The sequence below is a fragment of the Oryza sativa genome, chromosome 12 (genome assembly GCF_034140825.1).
Source record: "Oryza sativa Japonica Group chromosome 12, ASM3414082v1".
NCBI lineage: Eukaryota > Viridiplantae > Streptophyta > Magnoliopsida > Poales > Poaceae > Oryza > Oryza sativa.
In genome coordinates, this window is record NC_089046.1 from 14,943,572 (window position 1) to 14,952,769 (window position 9,198).

Below are 9,198 nucleotides of genomic sequence, written 5' to 3' on the forward strand. Positions count from 1 at the left end.
TAGTACGTCAACCCAGGAAGAGTCAACAAAGGAGGATCGACGAAGTGTAATGTCGTGTCAAGAGAAGGACTCTTGAGTTTGATCTGCTAAGTGATCAGTGCTTGTTTCACAGAGTGACAGCTATGCAATCTGTTTAAGCATATGGTACCGAAGTCAGGCCAGAAGCATGTTAGTTATGCCAGCAGTAGAACTGACGGGGAAGTAGTCAAGAGTTAGTAAGATCAGGAGCTAAATGAGAATTTCTTTATGAGGAGTTTCCTATCAACAACTGAGGGTTAAGTTCCAAGTCTTGTCCTGGATGAAAGTGCATCGTCATTGCTTTATTTTGATTGATCGATGAAGTTTTCTATTTTCAAAGTCAGGGCCATTCGTAAATTCGAGAAGTGTCGATTTTTCTTCAAGGACAATAGTTCAATTATTCCCGGTCACGCGAAAGTATGACTACTCTCTATAAGGGGGGTAGGTCGCAGAGATGAGTTTTGGTTCACCTCGTTGCCGTTTCCCTTAAAGATTCAACCCAGTGCAGCAAGTTGGTTAGTACTTGAAAGAGCCAGCTGCAAGGCGTCAGCAGAGTAACACTGATCCCAAGTTGTCTAATTGAATTCGAAGGTACGCCGGTGAGGCCAGGTCAACCGTTTGGCTTAAAGAAGTAGCATCAGGAACAGCCGCAATCCAGACAAGGACAGACCAAGCCAATTTCCTGAAAATACTTGTGGTTTGAATCAAGAGCAAGTCAAGCAAAGTCATTGTCTGTGGGTTACGGAAGTCAGTTTCAAGGTTTTGGAAAAACTACACCGATCCCCGGTCAGCAAAGTGAATCCTCAGTTTATCTAATTGCCAGCATTAGCAATTCAGTCCAAAAAAAATAGAAGTTCTACGAGCACTAGCAGTTCTGGTCAAGGTCAGACTAATCAGAGTCGGTACGTCAGTTTATGGGAAGCAACAGAACAGCAAGCTTATGCAGGTTTGGTTCATCGAGCAATCGGTCAGTTGAATCAGAAAGAGGCAGCATGTGTAAGCAGATCAGTCAGACCGCTCGCCAGCACCAGCTTTCTTTCTAGCCATCCCAGAATCTCGGGACGAGATTCCTATAAGGGGGGTAGATTTGTAACGCCCCGATTTTCGTTCGGGATTAAAAATCATTAAATAATGCATTTTCTAAAAATTAAATAAAAGTTAATCAATTTAATCAAGTGAATTATTGGGCGAATTAAAATTTTCCCTTAAAAGATCATTGGCCGAGAATATTTTGTAATATTCTTTGTGCCCTAAAACACTCTCCGGATTTTTCCGTGAATTTTCGGAGCTCAAGAAATAATTTTAAAAGCACAAAGTTCATTTTAACCAATTAAAAAAAAAGAAAACAAATAAAATCCCCTCCCCTCCCTTTTGGGCTTGGCCCAAGCCTTCCCCTCCTCTCCCGTGGGCCGCGCGCCTCCTCCCTCTCTCGGCCGGCCCGCGCCTTGCGAAAGTCTGCTTTACGTCCCCCGGTTTCCCTCCTCTCTCTCCATCCGGCCGACAGGTGGGACCGTGGACCCCACCTGTCAGCTCCTCCTCCTACCTCTCGCCGGCCAACCCCAACCGCCATTACCGGCCACGTCCCACCAAATCCGGTGCCCTCCCGCTCGCGCCTTCGCGCCCAAACCAAGTAAAATCGGTTCCTCACCACCTCCTCCACCAAATCCCTCACTTTTCCCCAATTTTTGGCGCCAAATCGAGCCCCCACTTCGCCCACGATGTCGCCCACGTCGCCGGCCGTTGCCGCCTCAAATCCACCACGTCCGGCCACGATTTCTCCTCCCCAATCCTATAAAAACGATCCCCGGAGCATCCTCTCTCTTTTCCCCTCCTCACCCGAGCCCGCCGCGCTCTCTCTCGCCCTCCCCACGCCGCTCCCGCGCGCCGCCGCTCGCCGTCGACTTCCAGCCGCGCGCCGTCGCCGCTCCAGACACCGCCGCGTTGCGCCGCCACCACCGTTAGCCTCGTTGTCCCGAGCTCCATCCCGGCATCCACTTTATTTCCCAGAACCACTGCCGTGATGCCGTGCCCGCGCGCAACCCGAGCCGCCGCCGCTTTTGCCGCCTCCAGCCGCCTCTTGCTGCAGCGCCCAGGCCAGCCGCGCCTCGTCCGCTGCACGGTCGTCGTCTTCCGCCGCTCCAACCCATCCTCTAAGTTCGCCTGTGAGCTCTACCTCTTGTCGTCGCCATCGGCCTTCATTTCCAATCACCCCGCATCAGTCCTCCCCTCCCTAACTCCCTCTTCTCCTTCTGAAGGTCAAGGGCGACCCCGTCCGCCCTCCGTCCTCGCAAGCCGCCATCGGGCAATCGTCGTCGCCGTCATCTTCCTCCGCGCCGGCCGCCGCTTCCGGTAAGGACCTCTCCTCTCTTCCCTTTTTTTTCCGTCCCCCTTTCTTGCCGACCGCCGCCTCTTGGGGTGCGTCGCCGTCCCCGTGCGCGCCGCTGTCCTCCGGCCGCCCGCCGCCGTTCCACGTCGCCGGCTGCTGCCGCCGGTGGCCGCATGCTGCCGCCGCGCCTTGGCTCGGCCGGGCCGGCTTCGTGTCGCGCCTGTGCCCCTGGCTGCCGCTCCCCTCGGCCGCCCGATCGGCTCAGGCCGATCTGGGCCGTCCACGTGGTGGACGCGCACCCGAGGCCACGTGTGGACCATGTCCACCGTGCGCCCTCCCCCTTTGACTCGCTGACGTGTGGGGCCCGCGTGTCGGCACCGGCCGCCCCTTGCTGACGTCAGCGAGGTCCATTTCCTTTGTAAAAATAAATAATAATTGCGCAATAAATCGAGTTTAATTCTAGAAATTCATTTAAATGGCTCAAAACTTCTAAAATTGATATCTAATTCATACGAACTCCAAATTAGGCCATTCAACTTGCAAAATTCATCTAAAATTGATCTCTACATGTTTGTTTACTTTTTATGTAGTGTTGCCTTGGTTTTTATTAGAGTTTTTCCTTGTTTTGCATGCCAGCGTGTAGTTCCCGTCGTTTCGGAAGTCCGCGGTCGCGAGGAAAAGAGTTCGGAAGATCAAAGTGAAGAAGCAAGGCAAGTCACACATTCCCCTTGAGCATGTTGATCCCAATTTACAAATGTTTTACTGTTTGCAAATAAATATGCATATTTTGCTAATTACATGGGGTCAGGGTTTTACCTATCTGCTCGCTTGTGCCATATTTACTTGATATATGTCCTTTGTCAACATTGGGTAATAAATGGACTAGCTCATGTTACTTATGTGACCTAGCTAGAACTATATGCTTAGCCATGCTTAATTACCACTAGCTCAGTTGATGGGATAATTACCGTATTAGACCTTTTAGTATCAGAATGAGCTGCGTGCTCGAGACATCTGGCCATGCTTCATGGTCGTAATTATCCAACTAAAATGCGACTGAATGGTGGGCTGTGGGTGCATGGTTTTGCTGGTCGCACCCATGGCAGTTAAGGACCGGTTCGCGGGATGCCCTGGAAGAACTTATCGTACTTACCACAAGCCAGCGTGGGCAACGGCTGGGCTTGTAGTGTAGCTTTCCTCTAGTCGACGCATCCAGGCAAGGGTGGGCGTGATGGAGCGGGGCGGGCCCTGCGACGGCCTCTGTCGCTTCCGGATTCACCTAGGCACGAGAGGGGACTGCCCGTTACCCGCTGGGGACGGGGGTGAAACCTGAGGTGTGGTGTGCTTGGCTAGAGGGGGTTATGCGAAGGGTCCTGTCACGGCCTCTTTCCGGTATGTCATGGTGGCATGTCGGCGCACGGAAACGTGTCGTGTGGCTGTGTCTTGTGGGTATAGTTGTACACCTCTGATCAAAGTAAAACTATTCGAATAGCCGTGCCCGCGGTTATGGTGTGAGGACTAAGTGCCTCTTCTGTAAGTATTTTACGCTTTATTTACGTTTGGAACTGTATATTACTTGTCGTTTTGTGTACCCTGGCTGGTCCTGGACAGGGATTTAATACACAAAATAGTCTGGAAATTTGGGCTAAATTTCTGGGCGTGACACCCGAGGACCTCACCACTATGCCACCCTAGAGAGAGATCGAGTTCCGAATTGATTTGGCACCGGGAACTGCTCCAATTTACAAGAGGCCATACAGAATGGCAGCAAACAAGCTAGCGGAGGTCAAGAAGCAAGTGGATGAACAACTGCAAAAAGGGTACATTCAGCCGAGTACTTCACCTTGGGGTGCTCCGGTCATTTTTGTCGAGAAGAAGGACAAGACGAGGAGAATGTGCGTCGATTATCGCGCACTCAATGAGGTCATAATCAAGAACAAATATCCTTTGCCGTGGATTGATGATCTGTTTGATCAACTGAAAGGAGCTAAGGTGTTTTCCAAGACAGACCTGCGATCAGGCTATCACCAGTTGAGAATTCGGGAAGAGGACATTCCCAAGACAGCGTTCACCACTCGGTATGGGTTGTATGAGTGCACGGTTATGTCTTTTGGACTCACCAATGCACCTGCATTCTTCATGAACCTGATGAACAAAGTGCTCATGGAATTTCTGTATAAGTTTGTCGTGGTATTCATTGATGACATTCTTATCTATTCCAAATTGGAAGAAGAGCATGAGCAACATCTTCATCTGGTACTCAAGAAGTTGCAAGAGCACCAGCTTTGTGCCAAGTTCAGCAAATGCGACTTCTGGTTATCAGAGGTCAAATTCTTGGGTCACGTCATTACAGCTTAGGGTGTGGCAGTTGATCCATCGAATGTGGAGTCAGTTACCAAGTGGACCCCACCTAAGACAGTGTCATAGATTCGGAGTTTCCTTGGACTTGCGGGTTATTACCGTCAGTTCATTGAAAATTTCTCCAGGATTGCCAGACCTATGATTCAGTTGCTTAAGAAAGACGAGAAATTCAAGTGGGCAGCCGAGTGTGGCAAGAGTTTTGAGGAGCTCAAGAAGAAATTAGTGTCTGCTCCAGTTCTGATTCTGCCCGATCAGACGAAAGACTTCCAAGTCTATTGCGACGCGTCCCGCCAAGGGCTAGGATGTGTTCTGATGCAAGAAGGTCAAGTGGTCGCATACGCCTCGCGGCAATTGCGCCCATATGAAAGCAATTACCCTACTCATGATCTAGAGTTGGCAGCAGTGGTCCACCCTCTAAAAATGTGGCGGCACTACCTCATCGGTAACCGTTGTGAAGTTTACACGGATCACAAGAGTCTGAAGTATATCTTCACCCAGCCTGATTTGAATCTCCGACAGCGAAGATGGTTAGAGTTGATAAAATATTACGACATGGGGATACACTATCATCCAGGCAAAGCTAATGTGGTAGCAGATGCTCTGAGCAGGAAAAGCTACTGCAACGCCTTGGGTATTGGAGACATGAGTGACAAGTTGCTACAAGAGCTTGAACATCTCAACTTGGGAATTGTAGAACATGGGTACGTGGCTGCCCTGGAGGCACGGCTTACGCTCGTGGACCAAGTCCGAGCAGCTCAGGTAAATGATCTTGAAATAGCTGAGCTGAAAAAGAATATGAGGGTCGGAAAAGCCCGGGACTTCCATGAAGATGAACACGGCACAATCTAGTTGGGAGAAAGATTATGCGTACCTGATGACAAAGAGCTGAAAGACCTGGTACTCAGCGAGGCTCATCAGACTCAATACTCCATTCATCCAGGCAGTACCCAAGGAGGAGGCCGGCCTCCCCAACCACCACTCCCGCCTCTCCCTCGCCTCCCGGGCCACGTCGCCCACGTCGCCGCCTTCCCCCGCGCCTCCCCACGTCTACTCCCTCTATCTCCCGCCCACGCCCGCGCCGAAATGGCCTGCACCTCCCCGCGCCTACTCCCTCTCTCTCCCGCCTGCGCCCGCGCCGAAACGGCCGGGATTCAATTTTTGAATCCCGACGGCCACACCCTCTCTCCACCCCCCACTACTCCGGTGAAATCGGGCCATTTCCCGCTCCCCCGAGCCCTCTCTTCCTCTATTTAAGCATCACCGCACCTCCCTCTCCCTTTTTCCCCATTTCGACGAGCCTCCCCGTGCTCTCCTCCGCCCTAGCACCGCTGCCCTCCTCTCCGCCACCGCCGCCGCCGCTCCGGTCGCTGCAAGCCGTTGTTGCCGAGCCGCGCCGTCGACGCCGTCACATTCGCCGTCGTGCGGGCCGCCTCATCCACCTCTCCTCTGTCGGAATCTACCGCCAGAACTCCTCCTTCGTTGCGCGCCGGTGAGCACCGCCATGGCCGCCGCCTTTGGCCGGCGTTCCCGCTCTCGATGATCTCTCTCTCCCTCTCTAATCTTCCCCATTTTTGTTCCTTAGGTTCTCTTGAAGCCCGTCCGCCTCTCGTCGTCCGCCGTCCGCCGCTCGCCGCGCCGTTCGCCGTCGGTGAGGAACCCCCACCCATCCCTCTCTCTCTCCCGTACTGCCGCCGCCGGTTTGTCGTGTCGCCTCGCTTTGGGGCTGTGCCGCCGTGCATCGCCGTGTAGCCACCGCCGCGCCGCCGCTGTCTACCGCATCGCCGCCGCCGTCCGCCGGTCGCCGCCGGTGCCGCGCCGTCGCCGAGTGGCCGCTGGGCCGGCTTGAGCCGTCCGTGCGCGCCGCCGCGTGCTGCCCCGCCGTGGCTGCCACGTCGGCGCCACGTCAGCACCACGTGGTGCGCCGCCTCCCTCCCGGTCCGAGAACCCGGTCCTTCGCGGACCGGCATCCCGAGCCTATGACATGTGGGGCCCACCTGTCGGCGCTGCTCTCTCTCTCCGATGACATCGCCAGGGTTAAATATTATGCAATAAATCAATTAAGGACTTTTCTGTTTATAGTAAAATCACAGTGAATCTTCTAAAATTCATAGAAAATTCATCCGTGCTCCGTTTAAGCCCATTCAAGTCTTAGTAAATCAAGAAAAATGCAAAGAATCCATTAAAAATGGTTTTGTTCTCTATTTCAGTAGTCTTACAGCCTGTTTGCATTGTTTGCTTTGTATGTCGCTTAGATTCTGGCTCTCCCGACGCTCCGGTGTACATTGAGATAGTTGCCGAGGTTCCTCCAGTAGCAGAGCAAGGCAAGTCATGCTTGTCACTTGAACATATTGATCCCATAATGCAAATGCTCTATTGTTTTTCTTTAAATACTGAATTGTTTTATAATGTTACTATGGAATGGTTACCTACTGTTTCAGCCATGCTATTTGTACCATGCTCCTTTGTTAGCTTGGGATATAATATGAATAGATATTGGATTAGGGAATGCTTAGCCATGCTTAATTCAAGTAGCACACAATGGGCCCCGCAAAAAAAAGTAGCACACAATGGGGGAATTACATTAATGCATAGATATCAGATTCTAGTATTGATGTTGGTTTAGTGCCACCATTCCGGTGTTGGTTAATTAAAAGATACAAAATGGTGGGCTGTGGGTGCATGGTTTTGATGGTTGCGCCCATGGCACTTAAGGACAGGTTCACGGGAAACCCTGGAAGAATTCCTCGTACTTACCACAACCAGCGTGGGCAACGGCTGGGCTTGTAGTGTAGCTTTCCTCTAGCTGACGCATCCTGGCAAGGGTGAGCGTGTTGGAGTTCGGATGGGCCCTGCGATGGCCTATGCGGCTTTCAGATTCACCTAGGCACGATAGGGGACTGCCTGCTACCTTGCAAGGAGTGGGGGTGAAACCTGAGGTGTGGTGTGTTTGGTTAGAGGGTGTTATGCGAAGGGTCCTGTCACGACCTCTTTTCGGTATGTCGTGGTGGCATGTCGGCACACGGGAACGTGTCGTGGGGCTGTGTCTTGTGGGTACAGTTGTACACCTCTGATCAGAGTAAAACTATTCGAATAGTCGTGCCCGCGGTTATGGGCGGTCAACCAGATTCACCGTGATTAGTCTCACCCTAGTTTAGTCTAATGGAATTGATTAGTTCAGGTGGATGGTTGGGCCTGTTGCAATGTGGTGTAGCGTTGGACAATGGATGGTAAATATTGTTTAATTATTACAACTGTTTTACTGCTTTCAACTACTGTTTATAAATGCTCGCTTTATGCAAATGAATCGCTCTAGCTACCCTTTGGTTATATCCTGCATCATACCCCCTGTTCCGGTATGACTTGCTAAGTATGGTGGTTGTACTCAGTCTTGCTCTACTTTTCCCCAACCCCAGAGTTTGAGTATGCGTCAGATGGTGGCTTTTCCGGGGAGTAGGCTTCGTCCGTGCTGTCGAGGATGCCTGTGGAGTGGTGTTCCCGCTGCAATCCAAGTCAAGGCTTAGCTCCAGTTATCTTTTATTTTCTGCTGCATTTATGTAAGACTTTTATAATGTTTGTAAGACGTGGATCTGTATGTCAACTTTGTCGTTTGTGTACCCCGGCCGGTCCTAGACGGGGGTTTTAATGCACATTCTCTTTGGAATTCTATTCGGGAATTTCTGGGCGTGACACGGGCGGAGGCGTTGAAGATGAGCATGACCGCGGGCTCCGTACCGGGAGCCGGAGCCCGCCTTCCATTCTCCAGCAAGCATGCAGCTCCACGCCGTCGGCTGCTCCGCTTGTGCTGCCCAGCCACCGCGTGCCGCCCCTTCTCGCCCAGCCACCGCGCGCCGCCTCCTTCTTCGCCCGCACGTGAGCTACCCCTCCTCGCTTGGCCGCCGCGAGATGCTCCGCCCACCGTCCGCCGTCGCTCCGCCTACTGCTCCCCTCTGCCCGCCGCTCGCCGTTCTGTACGAGTCCGGGATAGAGAGGGGGGGATAGAGAGAAGAGGGGGCTGACATGTGGGACCACATGGTCCCCACCTTTTCTTATTTTTTGTGTGGTTGACATGTGGGTCCCATGGTTTTTTAATTATTTTTCTGGGATCCAATTGCCACATAAGTGCCACGTCAATACCACGTGGGATGAGGACCTAGTCAAAGGGAGCCACGTAGGCGCCACATCATCCAACACCGGGCACAATACTTCCGAGGTACCTTTTCTGCACGGTTTTATAAGTTGAGGGATGTGTTGTATCCGGTTTTCTAGACTGAGGATGAAAAAAAGACTGGGCGACAAATTAAGGGACCTAAACTGAACTTATTCCCCCTATAGTTCAACAAAGAAATAAGTTCACCTGTCGTCCCTCAACATTACACCGAGTTTGTGGAAATACGAGAAATCTTCACCCCTAAATTATACAAAACCGTTCAATTTAGATCCCATGGCAGTATAGAAGCCTGGTTTCGCTACGTGGCATCCCACTCAGCAAAAAA

At 51.9% G+C, this 9,198-nt stretch overlaps 1 long non-coding RNA gene across 1 annotated transcript; it reads left to right on the forward strand.

Annotated features, from left to right (window-relative positions):
- Positions 1-1,591: 1,591 nt before the first annotated feature.
- LOC112937483 (uncharacterized) lies at positions 1,592-8,369 on the forward strand. The gene is made up of 5 exons (XR_003240122.2): positions 1,592-2,180; positions 2,274-2,367; positions 2,981-3,054; positions 6,958-7,026; positions 8,119-8,369. It is a non-coding gene; the product is annotated as an uncharacterized lncRNA (long non-coding RNA).
- The last annotated feature ends 829 nt before the right edge of the window (positions 8,370-9,198 follow it).